The sequence below is a fragment of the Rhodnius prolixus genome, unplaced genomic scaffold (assembly GCF_049639745.1).
Source record: "Rhodnius prolixus isolate KJV_2025 unplaced genomic scaffold, Rpr scaffold_38, whole genome shotgun sequence".
Lineage (NCBI taxonomy): Eukaryota > Metazoa > Arthropoda > Insecta > Hemiptera > Reduviidae > Rhodnius > Rhodnius prolixus.
In genome coordinates, this window is record NW_027411598.1 from 453,593 (window position 1) to 471,695 (window position 18,103).

Sequence of the window (18,103 nt, forward strand, 5' to 3'; positions counted from 1 at the left end):
TTGCGAACGGTTTTGCGAGAATTCTGCCATATTCAGGCTAAATGCTCCAGGAGTAGGACGCTTGGACCTGTAACTGTTAAACACACCCACAATTATCCCTGTAATTTAAAACTTTTTAAAGAACTGCGATGTTTAAGGTTTGCACGGCGGGTTTCCCAATTGTAACTGAGCCAATTAAATGCTTACCAATGTCTCTCATCAAAAGGTTTTAACTAAATTTGACCAGGTTACTTGACTAGACCAGTTAAGGGGAAGATTTGTTGCTCTCCGACTAGCACCAAGTTATACTATTTGGTGCACATACACGCATCTATGTGACATCAGTTCCGGCGCTGACTGCTAAAAACTTTACTCCTTATTTAAGGAAAATTATTATTTCTACAACCGGTGAAAGCTGGTAAGAACTTGTTGAAATGGATTTTTTGCTGGACATACTCTAGCTAGGTCCCCTCAGATCAAAAAGGGTTTCTTTGCAATTGATCTACGCTGGGATGTGCCAGTGTGACTACACACTAAAAGGAAAAAGGAGTGATCTCCGACTAGGAGACCCGGAAGTAGAGTTTCCGCTTAAAAAGAAAACATTTACTGAATAGTTCTTTTTGCGGAGAAATGTTCCTTTGATAGCATTGTGAAATGCGCTCATTAAAAATTCTTAATTTTTGAATAAATATGTTAAGAGGAAATACATTTTCGCCCGTCCTTTAAATGTACATGCTGAATACTGAAAGAAGATGAAATAGCTGAAAGTTGTCCGACCGTTTGTACGTTCATGGGCATGTGAGAGTCGAACTAGTCGGCAATCGATATCTGCAGGCAAAACAGTCCAATACACTACATGCGACACAATTACTGCGCTTTTAGTAATCTTGTTGTTTACTGGATAATCGCTTCTATAATACTTGTATTACTCAGATTAGTGGATTAAATTAGCGCAGGTAATTTTGTAAACAGGAAGCGAACAATAGGACAAAACAACTGTTACAGTGCGGAAGTCACCGGAAACAAAGTTTTTTATCATTCGACAAGTTGCAGACATTAATCTCACATGTTTCCATCTATAATCTATAAATGTATAAGTATTATATGTTAAATAATGACTATGGGAATATTACAGCAACTAGCCAGTCAGTTACTCACATTTCTTTGTCCGGTAGATGGCTGCTGTGCCAACTTTTTCTCTTTCTTTTCCAAACTTTTGTTGGAATTTATTTCTATCAAGGGTTTCCTTGCAGTAAAACAACAGTAATTAATGTTCTATTCCAGTTCAATTCCCAACACACCACTAGTAAACAAACTTGAAAACAGCTGTAATATAGCACAATCTGATGATGAATTTTACTATCAAAGATTTCAGTTTTCAACAGTATTTGCTTTGTTTATCCGATAGTACAGAAATAGTTCTAAACTTGTCCGTAATAAAACCACTTTAGTTTATAGTGTGTAAACAGGAAATAGTTTCTGGAGTTATAAAACAAAAACTCAAAGCAAATAATAAAAATGCGTCAAAAACGAATAATAAACACTGCAACTAGTTTCAGTAATTTTGTTTGTCTTAATATTTGATATTTTAAACTAAAAATATATATTTAAATTTGATGTAGGCGCACTCTAGGAACGAAACGACGCGGGTAAAGCAAGCACGGCGGTAAGCAGTAGTGAGACACTGAAAAGGGCACGGATACTGACGCGGGAGCTGTGAATAGTGGAGTCTGGCCGGCCGCTAGCTGCGCCGAAGTGGGGGCTCCCCTCTACTCGCATTCCCCCACCACTGGCTCGCGCAATACTCCGGAGTTTCGCTATCAGGCTGACGTCACTCCATCCACCACCATTACTAAAGCCGGCCGATTGTCTTCGCCTTTCGCAATTCTAATGCTCCTTACTTTTCTTTAAATATTCTTCAAAGTGAGACTGAATATATCTACTCTGAACATTCAAACCATTCTCTCTTGCTCCCGTTTCCCACAAGGTTCGAACCCACAAAGTTTCTTTCAATTCAAAACATTTGAGACATATTTAATTCTTACCAACAATGTATAGTTTGTTAAACCGTACATTATGCAGAAATGTTACTCTGCAGCAACCCCATCACTTTGAGAAACTATCCTTAAACTAATTTTTATAGAAAACTGATTGAAGTGACAATGGAAAAAAAAGCTATTTCGTAAAGGGATTCTTCCGGCTGACCGAATTCAGCTTCCGGCGAGTTTTAAGTTGAGGCAGATACACGCGTGCTCGCAAATCATTGAAGATCCCCCTTTTTCGTAATCTATAATGGTTATTTCGTGGGAAATGTTGTAAGAAAATGTACGCTTGACTTTCTCTTACTTGGAAAGAAAAAATGGAAAGCGGAAAAATGATCATTGCCACAGGTTCACTTAACGCTTTCCAAAACCGTTAAGTTTGAAAGTGGCGTTTTCGCAAACTCTTTCAAACTAACTATCTAGCATCTTTGGCCCTGGTCGATTGACCCTGGTTACAGACTAAAGCTTATTTTAAGCACTAACCTTCCGGTTGAATGATAGTTCTATCTACTTAACCTTCAATTGTTGGAACCACAGCGCAATGCACGTTCATATTTTCTGTACAGTTGGACGTAATTACTATGTACTTGAGGATGGAGGTCTGCATGAGAATCAGTGAGGACAAGATAGGATGGCCAGGACACGTGATTACACGATAGGATAATTAGGACACGTGATTAGGGAAGATTTTACGACCCTTTCCAGGGTGTATAGAGGCCCTTCCGGAAGCTGCTATGACCGCTGAGTGACGTTGAGGTTCGGTTTGGTCCATAAATTGAGTTTTGTCGGCACACTAGAGTGACTCGCTAGACCGAGTTGATGGACCTCGAATCGCCGATTCTCCCCATTCTTCAGTCTGCTTTATCCAACGTTTTACTTTCTCGCACACAGCCATAATACGGATGTACAGTTTTAATTTCCACCTCCGGATGTTCACCTTTGAGATGCTCTCAGTACGTACAGAAATATCATTTTAAGACCCCGTCTAGAAAAGATGACTCTTTTTTTCACCAAATTTATTTCAACAATATTAGGCGCCACGGTAGCCGAGCGGTTAGAGGGAGACCTATAAAGTTACAATGTTTTGCGGTACTGGGTTCGATTCCCGGTTTAGGCCTTGGATTTTATTTAATGTTTATATAGGAACTTTATATGGGATATTAGCAGACCACAACAATACCTAATCACAAAATGACAAACTGACTCCTGAAGGTGCCACAATAGATTTTCTACGCAGCCAAGCACGCACACTTTTTCATGTCGTCATAAACTGTTACCTCTGGACATAGTGAAAAGGTTAGGTCCTGCCTTTGGCGTATAACAACACCGCAGCGGGACACTTCCTTCTGGTACATTATATGCACTGTAGTTGCTGGAAAATCACTAGGTAGCATTCTTTTGGTTGCTGCGCAAGGAGTGACGGTCTGCCAGTGACCTAAATTCACAACTATTAATCATATCAACTTAAATCAACTATTAAATTCATCATATGAATTTAAAAAAAGAGATAAAATTAGAAGGGAAATTGGCGAGGTGAGACCAAAGACGGGAAGTTGTGTGTTCTGGCTGGAAAGTTTTTTTAATTCAATTGAGGACTGAAGACCGGAAGTTAATTCTATTTGACGGGAGCTGAGCTGCATCTTAAATTACTGCCTCGATGGGCCCTCTCCATTTTATTTTATTCTTTTCCATTTGTGCCTCCCACATTCTCCGTAGAGAGGCTGTTACCTCACTTTGGACCACAAGTCCTCCTCAGATGAGAACCATCTCCTCATTTTCTTTTACTCAAGTGATCACTCTGGCAACACTTTTATAATTATCAAAAAAATAATGAATAAATTCTCAACTTAAATAAGCATAGACTGCTTAAGCTCTAGCCATTGGTATGATTATTGAAAGTTCGTTTATTCTTAGAGCGCTTAATTAAAAATGATTTCGTTATAAGCTCTTTTATTAAGTATATTCGATTAGTCAAAATTATGGACCAAGACCTTAAATCCACAATTATGAGAAATTCTTTTTCGAATGCGCAACTCGGATGAAAAAGTGGTCTTGATCAGAATTCGTTCGCTTAGTTTCGATCTGCACATCTGATCTGATTTAAAATGTGTCAACAATTTTCTAGAATCTAGGTGAACCACATCTAAACACGGGAACCGACAATAATGTAGATAGGTGAGTACCAGAAACATAAGTGGATATAAAGAAGGTTGCGGTGCAACGAGTGACTATTTGCCTAACATTATGCCAAGTTGCTGACCGAGTCAGCAACCATTGCTGCTCCCGTTTGTTCGAATAAAGCCTCCCACACAGCTCACACGTCTCATGCCCCTTTTAGATGCTCGTAGTAGGGGCTGCATTCCCAGAGGACACTTTTCCTCCGTAACCTACCTCCACTCGGCCTAAACGGGCAAGAGGAGAGGAACGTTAATTTTCCACTGCGTTAAACACTGCTATAGGGCCCGGGATTTCCCGAGGCCCCGAGCGAGCATATCCTGCCGTCTAATATCAGCCCGAATAGAAGCTGATACCATCAACTACCAAGTTTTCCGAGATACTAAATAACAGACCTGTCTCTTACTTTAAATTTTCCGATTCAAATGGGACTTGTTTCTACTTTCCCTTGCAGCACGTGGCCCAACTTGAGTTCTAACTTTTCTAGAAGTACTGCTTTTAACTACAATCCTCACAGTTGTAGGTAAAATTGAATTACTAACTGCAATCATGCAGTTTTGGAATTTAAGTCTTCCACAGGGAAGTGCACGAGAGTGAACTCTCCTAATTATATAAATAGATTAAATGTTTATGCCAATTTGTATGTCTACCTAGATGGCTGTGAATACCCCCTCACGCACATAATCTAGGTAATAACATTTGGCAATAACAAGTTTTAACCTTTTTTTACTGAAACAGGAAAGAGGAATTACTATTACGATCGTGTCAAATTTCCGGAGGTGAGTTTTCGGCGGAAACATCCGATTAAGAGTGTCTGAGTGCGGAAAAGTAGTTTTTAGAAATGGTCTATGTGTGCGTTTGAGTCAGATTCATTTGTGCGGCTTAAACTCCGAGTTTGAAGAGAAGTTTTCAAGCGGAAGTACATTTTCCCAATTGGATTGGCCATTTTTATTGTATATTTTAGGAATTTGTTCTTCAAAGTTTCCCCAAATTACGAACATCTAACTGTTAGAATAATCATCTTCTAAAGTATAATAATTCTAAGTATTGTAGAGCTGTGTTAGTGGAAAAGTGAATATGTTGAAATGGAAGAAGTTTGAAGAAAGTATATGAGCTGGAGTATTAAGCATTGCAGGAAGAGGAAGTGGCGTGTTTGCACCAGATTGGTCGATTCAGATTCAGGGCACGTTAGAACGTATATTCGAAGAGGAATAAGTTTCGAAATTTGATTACCCCCCCCCCCCTTGATACACTTACCATACTGCATCCTCTTTCAGGAAGTGATGGTAAGGCTGCTTGTCAGATTAATCGCAAGGGAAACTACATTTCTGCAAGTGGCGAAAATAACAATTTTATGCCAAAAAAACGTACATTTGTTTCTACTTTGTGCTTTCCGTCTGGCATCAGCCCAACTGCCGGCGCACCAGAGTTTATGATAAATGCTGAGGCGCGCTCTGACTGAAGTATGCTAGCGTTCATGTTTGTACATGTTTACCCCTTTTATATTATATTTGCGCGTGTGTGCATTTAGCCAATCTCATTCTGCGCTAGTTTGGGCTCTGTGCCAAAAACAAAACTTTTTTTTTAAATAGACTTTTTTTTGTATTTCAGTAAATTTAAAGTCGGGCTGTTTGTTTAAAAACACCCAAAAGTAACAGAAATAAACAGTTTAAAGCAGGCATGTATCGACAGTTCATCCTATTTTGGTTTGCAGCCAACAAAAAGAAGATATCCTACTCTTCGTAATTGGAAGTACAGCTAGAGGTCTAATTTAGGAAGTGGGTTTCCATCGGAAAGTAATGCTTTGAGCTTCCTGGGAGCATGAGAACCATCACTGTACCAGACAAGATCCTCCAGACTAGCTCCACTTACTTCTATTCGGCAAATTGATAGCCCTGCTAGCTCCAATCTTCATTTAACTTTATAATAATACGAAAATTTAAAACGGAGAAAAATTTGAGGTGATGATAACGGTGATTACGATTACGATCATTTACTAGATCAGGATCGTCCCTCCACTTTTATAATATGGAGTAACACAAGTGTTTATCATTTCATTACGGAGAGTCGCACTTATTAGTTCGCCACTGAAGGAACTTTCCTAGGACCGGAGAGGAATTATTGTGCGAAGATGGGCTCAAGTGATTAACAGCAATCGATTACTAAATAACCAAGTGTAAATCTTATTGTTAATGCTCATTAAATTAAAAATGCCAGGTTTTATTTCATCCCACTACTAAAAGTAGTAGAAGTTCAGGCAAATTACCAATTTCCAATAAATAGTTTGGTAGCAATATACTGAAGTGCACACGGATTGGTGAAAACATTGGGAAATATAAAAGGGGAAATTGGATACAGATGTTAGTGGTACGATATCAAGAGGCCAGTTGCTGTCCAGGTAACATTTGGCTGTAAACCAATTGGAATATTTGTTTCATCGCTCTTTAAAGTGCGACCTATACTGGTTTTAGTGTGCAATCTAGAAGCGTTGGAGGCAGCTGGAGCTGGAGTGTTGTAAAGAGCACGTTCTGGCTGGAAATCTATAACTCCGGTGGGTATCGTTCCAGGAACTTTCATATAACCTCTCCATACGGCTCGCTCCAGCCTACTTCCACCTTTTTCAAAGTCTTCCTCTTCTCTTCAGTTTATTACGATTTCTTTGAATCATCTAAAGTAGCTCGAACTCGCTTAGTTAATGAGGTAACTATACCGGAATTGCCAGTTTAGTGCATTATTACCTCCTTTCCAAGGTTCGAACAATTTATTTGTGAGAACATGATCGAGGAATCATCTTTATGAGTATAAATATAACGCTGAAGATGTGTTAGCTCTCATTTCGTTGTTCACGGCGATTGGCAGACTCCGCTACCCTAGTTTCTGAGTGTAATGCCTACAATAATTCACGGTTTAACTGAAGTTGTAATGCCACACACAAATGCATGCTTAATGCAGAGCTGTTGAAAATGATGCAGATGATTTGCTAACTGCCTAGCCGTGAATGCTAGATTTTACCAGTTTTGATAACGGTTTTTCTGCCACCAAATCGCCAACGTATGATAAGACTGGTTAAAATGACCTTGAGAGGCACGGTGGTAAAAGTAGCAATCCAAGGTCAGATTTCCTCGTGGGCTTAAGTCAGGGAGACCCAGTGTCCCCGATCCTCTTCAACATGGTATTGGAAATGGCAACGCGAAAATGCACGATTAACCCTGGAGGCAACATATAGTATAACAGGATGTCTGACTATATGGCTTACGCAGATGATGTAACCATTATAGCGAGGTCAAAGACTGCGCTTAGGGAAACCTTCTTGGAGTTGGCAGAAGGTGCCGCCGGTTATGGTCTGAAGATTAACGAGGAGAAGACTAAGTACATGGTCACAACTCGGCGAGCAAGATGTTTCAGGGAATTGATCGTGGGTCAGCACCGGTTTGAGGGCGTTAGTGAATTTAAATATCCAGGAGCTGTTCTCACTAACAAAAATGTGGTAAGCCGAGATATAGAAAGTAGAATAGTGGCCGGAAATAGGTGTCTGGGAGTGCTAAGGCGGACATTCTATAATTGATTCCTTTCAAGAAAGTCCAAATTGACGATCTACAAGTCAGTCCTTAGACCCGTTGTAACGTACGGCTCGGAATCGTGGACGTTGAGGCATGCAGACGAATCAAAATTGAACCGCTGGGAAAGAAAGGTATTGAGGGCGGTCTATAGACCAGTGTGCCGAAAAAACGCGGAGTTAAGTGAGTTGTACGGGGAAGAGGATTTAGGGTCCGTCGTCAAGCAGGGAAGGTTGCGTTGGGTGTGGGACATGTGCAGAGGATGGAGAGTGAGAGAGCACCACGAAGAACTCTGGAGGCAGTAGACCGAGTGGGGAGACCTAGGCTGCGTTGGATGTGCGATGTGGTGGAGGATCTTCGGGAGAAGGAAGGCTTTGGATAGAGGGGCTTCAGGGTCAGGTACTGGCGGAGGCCAAGGTCCTACACGGGCCCTAGTGCCACAGTTGAGTTGAGTTGAATCGCCAACGTAGATCCGTTTTACCATTAATTCTGCCTGGTAATTTATAATTTGAAAATTATTTTCAATATTTCTAAAATTATGTCCACTTTTTCGTGCTTCATGCTTTCGTACTTCATACTTTTATGCTTAGAGAGAACTTCACGAGGTTTATTTCAAATGAAAACGTCAATTAGAACAACTGCACTATTACATCTGTTTTAAGCCGTTGTAGAAAGTAAAGATTTGCATGTAAGGAAACAGGAGCACCAGTATAAGTTTTTTAAAGAAAACAGTTGGAGATATTTTGGTTATTATCCATTGAGTAAAGACACGTTTCTGGATTCAGGTTCCTGCTGGACTCAGAATACCTGCAGGTCTCCAGTCCCTGTATTTCGGATAATAAAAGGCGTATGTTCATTTAAAGTGTTTGCCACAATGTAAATTATTACGTACAATTTAATCAAGGAACAGGTTGTGTAAAAGGAAATACGAAGCAGGCTTGTGCTGAGGAACATTGTAACGGAAACTAAAGTGGAGAATATTTAGGATTATTTGGTTGGCAAGGGTGTAATGGATCCCCTGGGGGCGATCAGCAACTAGCCCTTCGGTCGACTCCTTTATTGCGTTGGTAAGGGCCGCTGGAGCCGAACTTAATGCCACCTCCAGCGTGTCAAAACACCTTCCTAGGGAGTGGCCCACCTGTAACTGCGCTTCACAATTTCCTTCCGTTTACTTGAGTCTGCAAAAAATTTGTTATCTTTACACTTTACTTTGCAAAAGTACAACTTTATGTTGTGTACGGTAAACATTTGTGATTTTTAGCATTATTGTTGAAAAAGTAACGAATTTAGAAGTTTCACTTACGTGCGTGAAGGCGTGTAGGAAGGCGAGTACTTTGTGGAAGTGGCGACAGAGAGGCATAACTGAGTTAGCCCCCATGTAAGGGGGCCATCTCCAGTAGGACATCCCAAGACGAGGTGAGAAGGTTAGTGCCCCCAGGTTAGTTAGTGGTTTGGATAACCTCGTCCTTTTCAATGAGACTCTGAAATTTATTGAAGTTATTTGATACAATAAGACATAAGAGAGATTTGGATAAATAATGTAGAGAATAAAATTACTCCAATTTTATCAATGAACTGATCACTTTGTTCTAGCCTGCTCTCAAAGTTGTAAAATTAGTGGCCACAAATAGGCCATGTGTTGTGTTCACCGATGGTGACTAAAAATAGTACAATAGTTGAGGTTCAATATGATATTTCGATTAGATGCTTGCAGAGATTGGCGCCACTGGCTTCGAGGCTCTTCCTCCTAAGTTTACTCGTACATTTCAATTAATCTATGGTATTACCGACTGTATAGTGCTAGCAAGAATTAGGATACAATATTTAAGTTTGAACAAAAGTTTTAAGTAATAATTTGGAAAACAGTAAAAAGAGAAAACGTGCCAGTGCCAACCAACCAGATCTGTGTTGCTAGGTGGCAGCCATTTGCAAATAATCTCCAACAATGGCGAATTTCTAATTGAACAATATGCATAGTTTTCCTTTTCTGTTAATCATTAAAGTTATCAATATTTCATAACTTATTCATTTCCGTTTGCATTAGGAACTTGAAACAGAAAATATTACGTAAGAAAAAAATCACGATTTTTGAAGATTTGTATTTATATCATATTCTGATAATTCATCAAATACTACGGGGAAAAATCGTTTAAAAAATTTTTTTAATGAGAAATAATTGGCAATGAAAAAGTGACGAATCAGAACAGAAAATTTATGGTGAGAAAGTATGGTGGTTCATGGAGCCAATAGGAAGCCATGCTGGTGTTTGTTAGCCACGCCCACATCAAACAGGCCCCGCCTGTACTAATGCAATATTCAGAGGAAAGCTTGTATTTTTATTTTTCCGCCATTTTTGACGGAGTACATTTTATTTTGTTTTTCATAATTTTTTGTTTCTACTATTGTTTAGGTTAGGTTAGGTGTGGCGAAAATATCAAGCATGATTTATTGAACTATCATATTTTATTTATTTCAGTTCCTATTTGGAAGGACCAGGATTGGTGTATTTTGGTTGAGTTAGGACTAGTAAGTGGGACATATCCAGTTAGAGTCCAGCGCTTAGTATCTAGTTAGTTAGCGCTTATTAATTGGTTAAAAAAGGACAGTTAATGTATGAGCTCCCGCGCTCCGTTTACAAGACGGATGCCAGAAGATGTTAAGCTCCTCCCCCTTGAAAAAAATAGGAAAAATATTCAAAAAATATATTGTATATATATATTTAAAAATGTATAAAGTTGGTTTAATAAGATAAAACCAAAATCAAATGATAAACCTCTTCTAGTTTTAGGGCAAGATCCGTTAAGATTAAAAGAAATTTTTGAGAATCATTCCTCAAAAATAATTAAAACAGAGTTAGAGGTGCTTACGGATACTTGATTGTTCTATAACTAAAATCTAAATAATTTTTCTAACTCAACGCGTTTTAGTGACAGTAATGTGGTGTAAAGGTTGAGCTACTTCCCTCAAAGTGTCATATTGGTGCTATTTCCTGTTTTGCAGACCAGATCTAGTTGGTAACAATTAAATATGTTTTATAATTCGGAATGGAAGAAAGTGCGTCAGAGAAATAAGTCGTGTGAGTGTGCACAACCGGAAGACATTCCTATATTATCGTGCTCCAGTATTGCCAATTGCAGAACTTTTAGTCATGTTAAAAGCTCACCTCACCTTAAGTACTTCTCTCCGAATCTGTTTCAACGATTTCACTAACATACTCGTACATACAAAGCTAAACGTTCATTGAAAATATTTTATTTTTATACTATGAGCATATTTATCATAATGGTAAAAATACTTATTTATAGTTGAACAATTTTCAAACAGCGGTTGATATTTAGTTCAAAAAATTAAATATTAATCTATTGAAATATTTTATTCGGTAAAATTGATAATTTATTGGAGGAGCATGTTCCTCTTGGTGTAATCTCCTGCGGCAAAGATCATCCTGAATTCAATCTTTAATATTGGTTGCCGCTCAATAAGATCAGGAGTGCCGAAGAAGAGAGGAAGGGAAAGAATACATGCTTAATGTACTTAATTTATTGGCACTTTCTGCCATTCTGCTGGAGAAATATGGAAAGTAAATTTAAAACCCTTACTTAGTAATTCCTGTTTCCGAAGCGAAATGATGGTTCAGCAGCCTGCTTATCCTAGGTAGTAAGCAGAACCTCTTTCAGGCTCTTAAGAACTACAACAGTGTAGGGTAGCTATCCCACTTTTTAACATTAAATGGTATGTGAAAGTGTAATGGAGCGCTTAATAGTGTGTGAGTAGTCGCTGAACCATCTCAAACTGTCTGGTCCCAGGGTCGCTGAACCATCTCAGACTATCTGGACCAGGGTCGCTAAACCATCTTAGACTATCTGGTCCAGAGTCGCTGAACCATCTCCGACTATCTGGTCAAGGGTCGCTGAACCATCTCAGACTATCTGGTCCAGGGTCGCTGAACCATCTCAGACTGTCTGGTCTAGAAGTGTGAAAAGTTCGACCCGCCAGATTTCATTTCATAAATTCAGGAAATATTCGTCACAGATTCGCATTATTGAAGCGTCTTGAATAGGAAGAATGACCTACAGGGTTGGCGACAAGACTCCTGACCCAAACATGAACTACGGCCAACCACTCAAATATTTGCCACCCTCTCATGCATGTTGGCTAGGAAACTGGCTGTCTGAAGGAAAGCGTTAATTCTTGTAAGAAAATTTAAAATGGTCGCGGCAGCTGAGAAAATATTGTGGCGGTCACAAAAAGAAACCACGCGGGGGGCGTCTGGGAGCGGCAATAGATTTTATGTGTGCCCAACTTTGTGTTTTATGTCCAGACTAGTAATATTAAGGTTGGATTAGTGTGTGCGTGCAGACGGGCGCCAACTTGGAGCCGCACAATAGGTCACGAAACCTAAAGTCTGCCGCCTCCCCTCTCTCCACACAGTAGAGTATGGCGGCACTAGAGTGGAGCCGGCAGTTTGGCGGCAGCACATTCCCGCCGCCGACCGAATCATGCCGCCTGTTTAGTGGGCCATTTCTTAGTCGTCCTCCTTCCTCCCCCTCGGACATACTTCCAGCAATGCTCCTCCTCCCGTTACTCACTGGACCCTCCGATAAACCACAGATCCAGAATCCTTCTAGATCATGTTTACTCTAATATAATTAAATGCCAGTGTGATCACTCAGACAAATCTTTTGTCTTCAATTTTCATTGATAACTTTTCTATGAATTTTCTATAAACTCATATTTGTTTGGCAGAAACATTTTCTATGTGGTAAAATCTTAGAATAGATAGAAAGGAGAAATACCTTTTAGTGAATGAACTTCACTCGAGACGTTGCTGAAATCAGGTACCCTTGCTGAACTATTATTGGCTAATCGAGAACTTTAAGTAAATCAGCTCGAACTGAATCTAGGCCACAGATGGGCTTTAGTCCTCCTTCATAGAAGGTCCTAACTCCCACCTTTAATATTCACTCTTCAGGCGCCACGGTAGCCGAGCGGTTAGAGGCGAGACCTGCAAAGCTAATATGCATTGTGGTACTGGGTTCGATTCCCGGTCTTTAGGCCTTGGATTATTAATGGTCTTTGATCTTAATGGTTAATAAAAGAAATTTACAGTAAAGTATGTTTGCTAGTCGCCTCCGCCCACGACATTTAATTGGTAGTTGGACGTGAAGCCCCGCCTGAAAAAATAGGCGATTACTTTATTTATTTTTTTATTCACTCTTCATTCCTTTACACCTGCTATTTCACTTACAGAACCTTTTTCAATCCGTCTGAGGCCGGTATAAAACTATTCTTTATAGGGTCTATAAAGAACAAACCCTATAGATCAAACTCTTTAACAAAAACTTATAGATTAAAAGTTAAGTACAAGGAATGATTAAAAACTAAAAGGTACACAAACAAGCCAGTACCCATCATTTCATTAATATGTACTTCATTGATTTCATTTGTGTAATTTTACTACATTAAATTTCCATTAATAGTTTTTAGAATTTATTAGTTGCCACAGTCCTTTAATGCTGGCCAGTTTTTTTTGTTTTTTTTTTTCCAGGCGGGGCTTAACGTCCAACTACCAATTAGGTGTCGTGGAGGGTAAGGCTGGCCATTTTCATGTCCAAAAGATTTGTTCAAGTAGACACAATTTAACTTAGATTGACTGTAATTTCTATTAATCTCTAATAATCAAACTGTTAATCACAGGATAAAAAGAAAAACGTTATAAAAAATAAAAGTAATAATGAGGCTAAAGATTTCAAAAACTTTAAAAAAAAAATGCATGTATCAACATACTCTTATGATTTTGAATATTTATTTCATGTATTTATTTTTTAAATAAACATCGTCAGTTTAAGTTCATTCAGTAATAAACTCAGTATTAGTCAAACTTTAATAGAATTAGGTAATAATTAATCTCGGTTAATATTGCATAATATAGTCTTCTTCAACTACATTCTTAATATAAGTGTTCATCACTCCATGTTGTATGTATGTACAATATATATAATGTGTGTTTTGAAAAACGACTAGACTGAATATCTCAGGAAAAAAAAGAGATTTATTTTGGCATAATATTATTCATAAAACATTAAATTTCCAATACATAATTATTAAAATATTCATCAATACCTGGAAAAAAAGAGAAACTACACTCAAAGTCTATAATTCACTTCACAATTCACTGTTTTCAATCCTAACCTGCCATTTATTGTCCTACCAACTCCAAGCTACGAGCATGCGCTCTGAGAAATATTTAAATTCAAATATCTCGAAAACTACTGTATAGATTTTAGTTATATTTCACCTGTATATGAAGACAACTTTTGTCTATAGTTGTTTAAAATTTAGTAAAAATCTGTCGTATAGGAAACGAGATATTTAGAGTTAAATTTTGGTTTCTTTTGAAACAGTGAAATCATTCAATTCAAATATCTCGAAAACTACTCCATAGATTTTGGTTATATTTCACCTGTAAATGGAGACATCTAAACAAGATATTTAGTGTTAAATTTTGGTATCTTTTGAAAGAGTGAAATTTTTAACTTCAAATATGTCGAAAACTGCTGGATAGATTTCTGTTATATTTCACCTGTATATGGACACAACTATTGTCGTTAATTGCATCAAATTTAGTAAAAATCTGTCGTGTAGCAAATGAGATATTTAGAGTTAAATTTTGGTACCTTTTGAAACAGTGAAATCTTTAAATTCAAATATCTCGAAAACTACACGATAGATTTTGGTTATATTTCACCTGTATATGTAGACATCTATTGTCTATAATTGCATAAAATTTAGTAAAAATTTGTCGAGTAGGAAACGAGATATTTAAAGTTAAGTTTTGGTAGCTTTTGAAACAGTGAAATACTTAACTACAAATATCTCGAAAACTACTCAACAGATTTTGGTTATATTTCACCTTTATATGGAGACATCTATTGTCTAAAATTATATAATATTTAGTAAAAATCCGTCGAGTAGACAACGAGATATTTAGAGTTAAAATTTAGTTTCTTTAAAAACAGTGAAATAATTAACGTCAAATATCTCGAAAACTACTCGATAGATTTTAGTTATATTTCACCTGTACATGGAGACATCTTCTGTCTATAATTGTATAAAATTTAGTAAAATTCAGTCGTGTAGGAAATGAGATATTTAGAGTTAAAATTTGGTTTCTTTAAAAACAGTGAAATAATTAACGTCAAATATCACGAAAACTACTCGATAGATTTTGGTTATATTTCACCTGTACATGGAGACATCTTCTGTCTATAATTGTATAGAACTTAGTAAAATTCAGTCGTGTAGGAAATGAGATATTTAAAGTTAAATTTTGGTTTCTTTAGAAACAGTGAAATTTTTAACTTCAAATATCTTGAAAACTAATCGATAGATTTTGGTTATATTTCACCAGCATAAGGAGTATTCTATTTTCTATAATTGTATAAAGTGTAGTAAAAATCTGTCGAGTAGGAAACGAGATATTTAGAGTTAAATTTTGGTTTCTTTTAAAACAGTGAAATCTTTAACTTCAAATATCATGAAAACTACTCGATAGTTTTTGGTTATATTTCACCTGTATATAGAGACATCTATTTTCTATAATTGTATAATATTTACTAAAAATCTATCGAGTAGGAAACGAGATATTTAGAGTTAAATTATGGTATCTTTTGAAACAGTGAAATATTAAACTACAAATATCTCGAAAACTACTCGATAGATTTCTGTTATATTTCACCTGTATATGGAGACAACTATTGTCGTTAATTGCATCAAATTTAGTAAAAATCTGTCGTGTAGCAAATGAGATATTTAGAGTTAAATTTTGGTTTCTTTAGAAACAGTGAAATTTTTAACTTCAAATATGTCGAAAAAAGCTCGTTAAATTTTTGTTATATTTCACCTGCATATGGAGAAATCTATTGTCTATAATTGTATAAAATTTAGTAAAAATCTGTTTTGTAGAAAACGAGATATTTAGAGTTAAATTTTGGTTGCTTTTAAAACAGTGAAATCTTTAACTTTAAATATCATGAAAACTACTCGATAGTTTTTGGTTATTTTTCACCTGTATATGGAGACATCTATTATCTATAAATGTATAAAATTGAGTAGAAATCTGTCGAGTAGGAAACGAGATATTTAGATTTAAATTTTGGTTTCTTTTAAGACAGTGAAATCTTTAACATCAAATATCTTGAAAACTACTCGATAGATTTTGGGTATATTTCACCTGTAAATGGAGACATCTAAACAAGATATTTAGTGTTAAATTTTGGTATCTTTTGAAAGAGTGAAATTTTTAACTTCAAATATCTCGAAAACTACACGATAGATTTTGGTTATATTTCACCTGTATATGTAGACATCTATTGTCTATAATTGCATAAAATTTAGTAAAAATTTGTCGAGTAGGAAACGAGATATTTAAAGTTAAGTTTTGGTATCTTTTGAAACAGTGAAATACTTAACTACAAATATCTCGAAAACTACTCAACAGATTTTGGTTATATTTCACCTTTATATGGAGACATCTATTGTCTAAAATTGTATAATATTTAGTAAAAATCCGTCGAGTAGACAACGAGATATTTAGAGTTAAAATTTAGTTAATTTAAAAACAGTGAAATAATTAACGTCAAATATCTCGAAAACTACTTGATAGATTTTAGTTATATTTCACCTGTACATGGAGACATCTTCTGTCTATAATTGTATAAAATTTAGTAAAATTCAGTCGTGTAGGAAATGAGATATTTAGAGTTAAATTTTGGTTTCTTTAGAACCAGTGAAATTTTTACTTCAAATATCTTGAAAACTAATCGATAGATTTTGGTTATATTTCACCTGCATAAGGAGTAATCTATTTTCTATAATTGTATAAAGTGTAGTAAAAATCTGTCGAGTAGGAAACGAGATATTTAGAGTTAAATTTTGGTTTCTTTTAAAACAGTGAAATCTTTAACTTCAAATATCATGAAAACTACTCGATAGTTTTTGGTTATATTTCACCTGTATATGGAGACAACTATTGTCGTTAATTGCATCAAATTTAGTAAAAATCTGTCGTGTAGCAAATGAGATATTTAGAGTTAAATTTTGGTTTCTTTTGAAAAAGTGAAATATTTAACTTGAAATACCTCTATCACTACCCAATAGATTATGGTTATATATCTCCTCTATATGGAGACATCTAATGTCTATAATTGTGTAATATTTAGTAAAAATCTGTAGAGTAGGAAACGAGATATTTAGAGTTAAATTTTGGTACCTTTTGAAACAGTAAAATATTTAGATTCAAATATCTCGAAAACTACTCGATAGATTTTGGTTGTATTTCACCTGTATATGAAGACATCTAATGTCTATAATTGTATAAATTTTTGTAAAAATCTGTCTTGTAGGAAACGAGATATTTAGAGTTAAATTTTGGTTTCTTTTAAAACCGTGAAATATTTAACTTCAAATATCTCGAAAACTATTCGACAGATTTTGGTTATATTTCACCTCTATATGGAGACATCTATTGTCTAAAATTGTATAATATTTAGTAAAAATCCGTTGAGTTGAAAACGAGATATTTAGAGTTAAAATTTGGTTTCTTTAAAAACAGTGAAATAATTAACGTCAAATATCTTGAAAACTACTCGATAGATTTTGGCTATATTTCACCTGTACATGGAGACATCTTCTGTCTATAACTGTATAAAATTTAGTAAAATTCAGTCGTGTAGGAAATGAGATATTTAGAGTTAAAATTTGGTTTCTTTTAAAACAGTGAAATCATTATCTTCAAATATCTGGATAACTACCTGATAGATTATGGTTATATTTCTCTTCTAAATGGAGACATCTATTGTCTATAATTGTATAAAGTTTAGTAAAAATCTGTCGAGTAGGAACAAGATATTTAGAGTTAAATTTTGGTTGCTTTTAAAACAGTGAAATCTTTAACTTCAAATATCATGAAAACTACTCGATAGTTTTTGGTTATTTTTCAGCTGTATATGGAGACATCTATTATCTATAAATGTATAAAATTGAGTAGAAATCTGTCGAGTAGGAAACGAGATATTTAGATTTAAATTTTGGTTTCTTTTAAGACAGTGAAATCTTTAACATCAAATATCTTGAAAACTACTCGATAGATTTTGGGTATATTTCACCTGTACATGGAGACATCTTCTGTCTATATTTGTATATAACTTAGTAAAAATCTGTCGTTTAGGAATTGAGATAATTAGAGTTACAATTTGGTTTCTTTTGAAACAGTGAAATATTAAACTTCAAATATCTCGAAAACTACTCGATAGATTTCTGTTATATTTCACCTGTATATGGAGACAACTA

General features: G+C 36.1%; 1 protein-coding gene across 26 annotated transcripts in view; it reads right to left on the reverse strand.

Annotated features, from left to right (window-relative positions):
• Nucleotides 1-18,103, reverse strand: part of mbl (splicing regulator muscleblind) — a 262,579-nt gene that overhangs the window by 160,681 nt on the left and 83,795 nt on the right. For 6 of the 26 annotated variants that reach the window (XR_012457220.1, XM_074123940.1, XM_074123936.1 and 3 more), the window contains exon 1: nucleotides 1,138-1,726. The gene's annotated coding sequence lies outside the window, so the exon portion shown is untranslated. Of the gene's footprint in view, nucleotides 1-1,137; nucleotides 1,728-9,056; nucleotides 9,235-18,103 lie in introns of those variants that run through there. The other 20 variants (XR_012457222.1, XM_074123944.1, XM_074123945.1 and 17 more) reach the window with 6 other exon arrangements.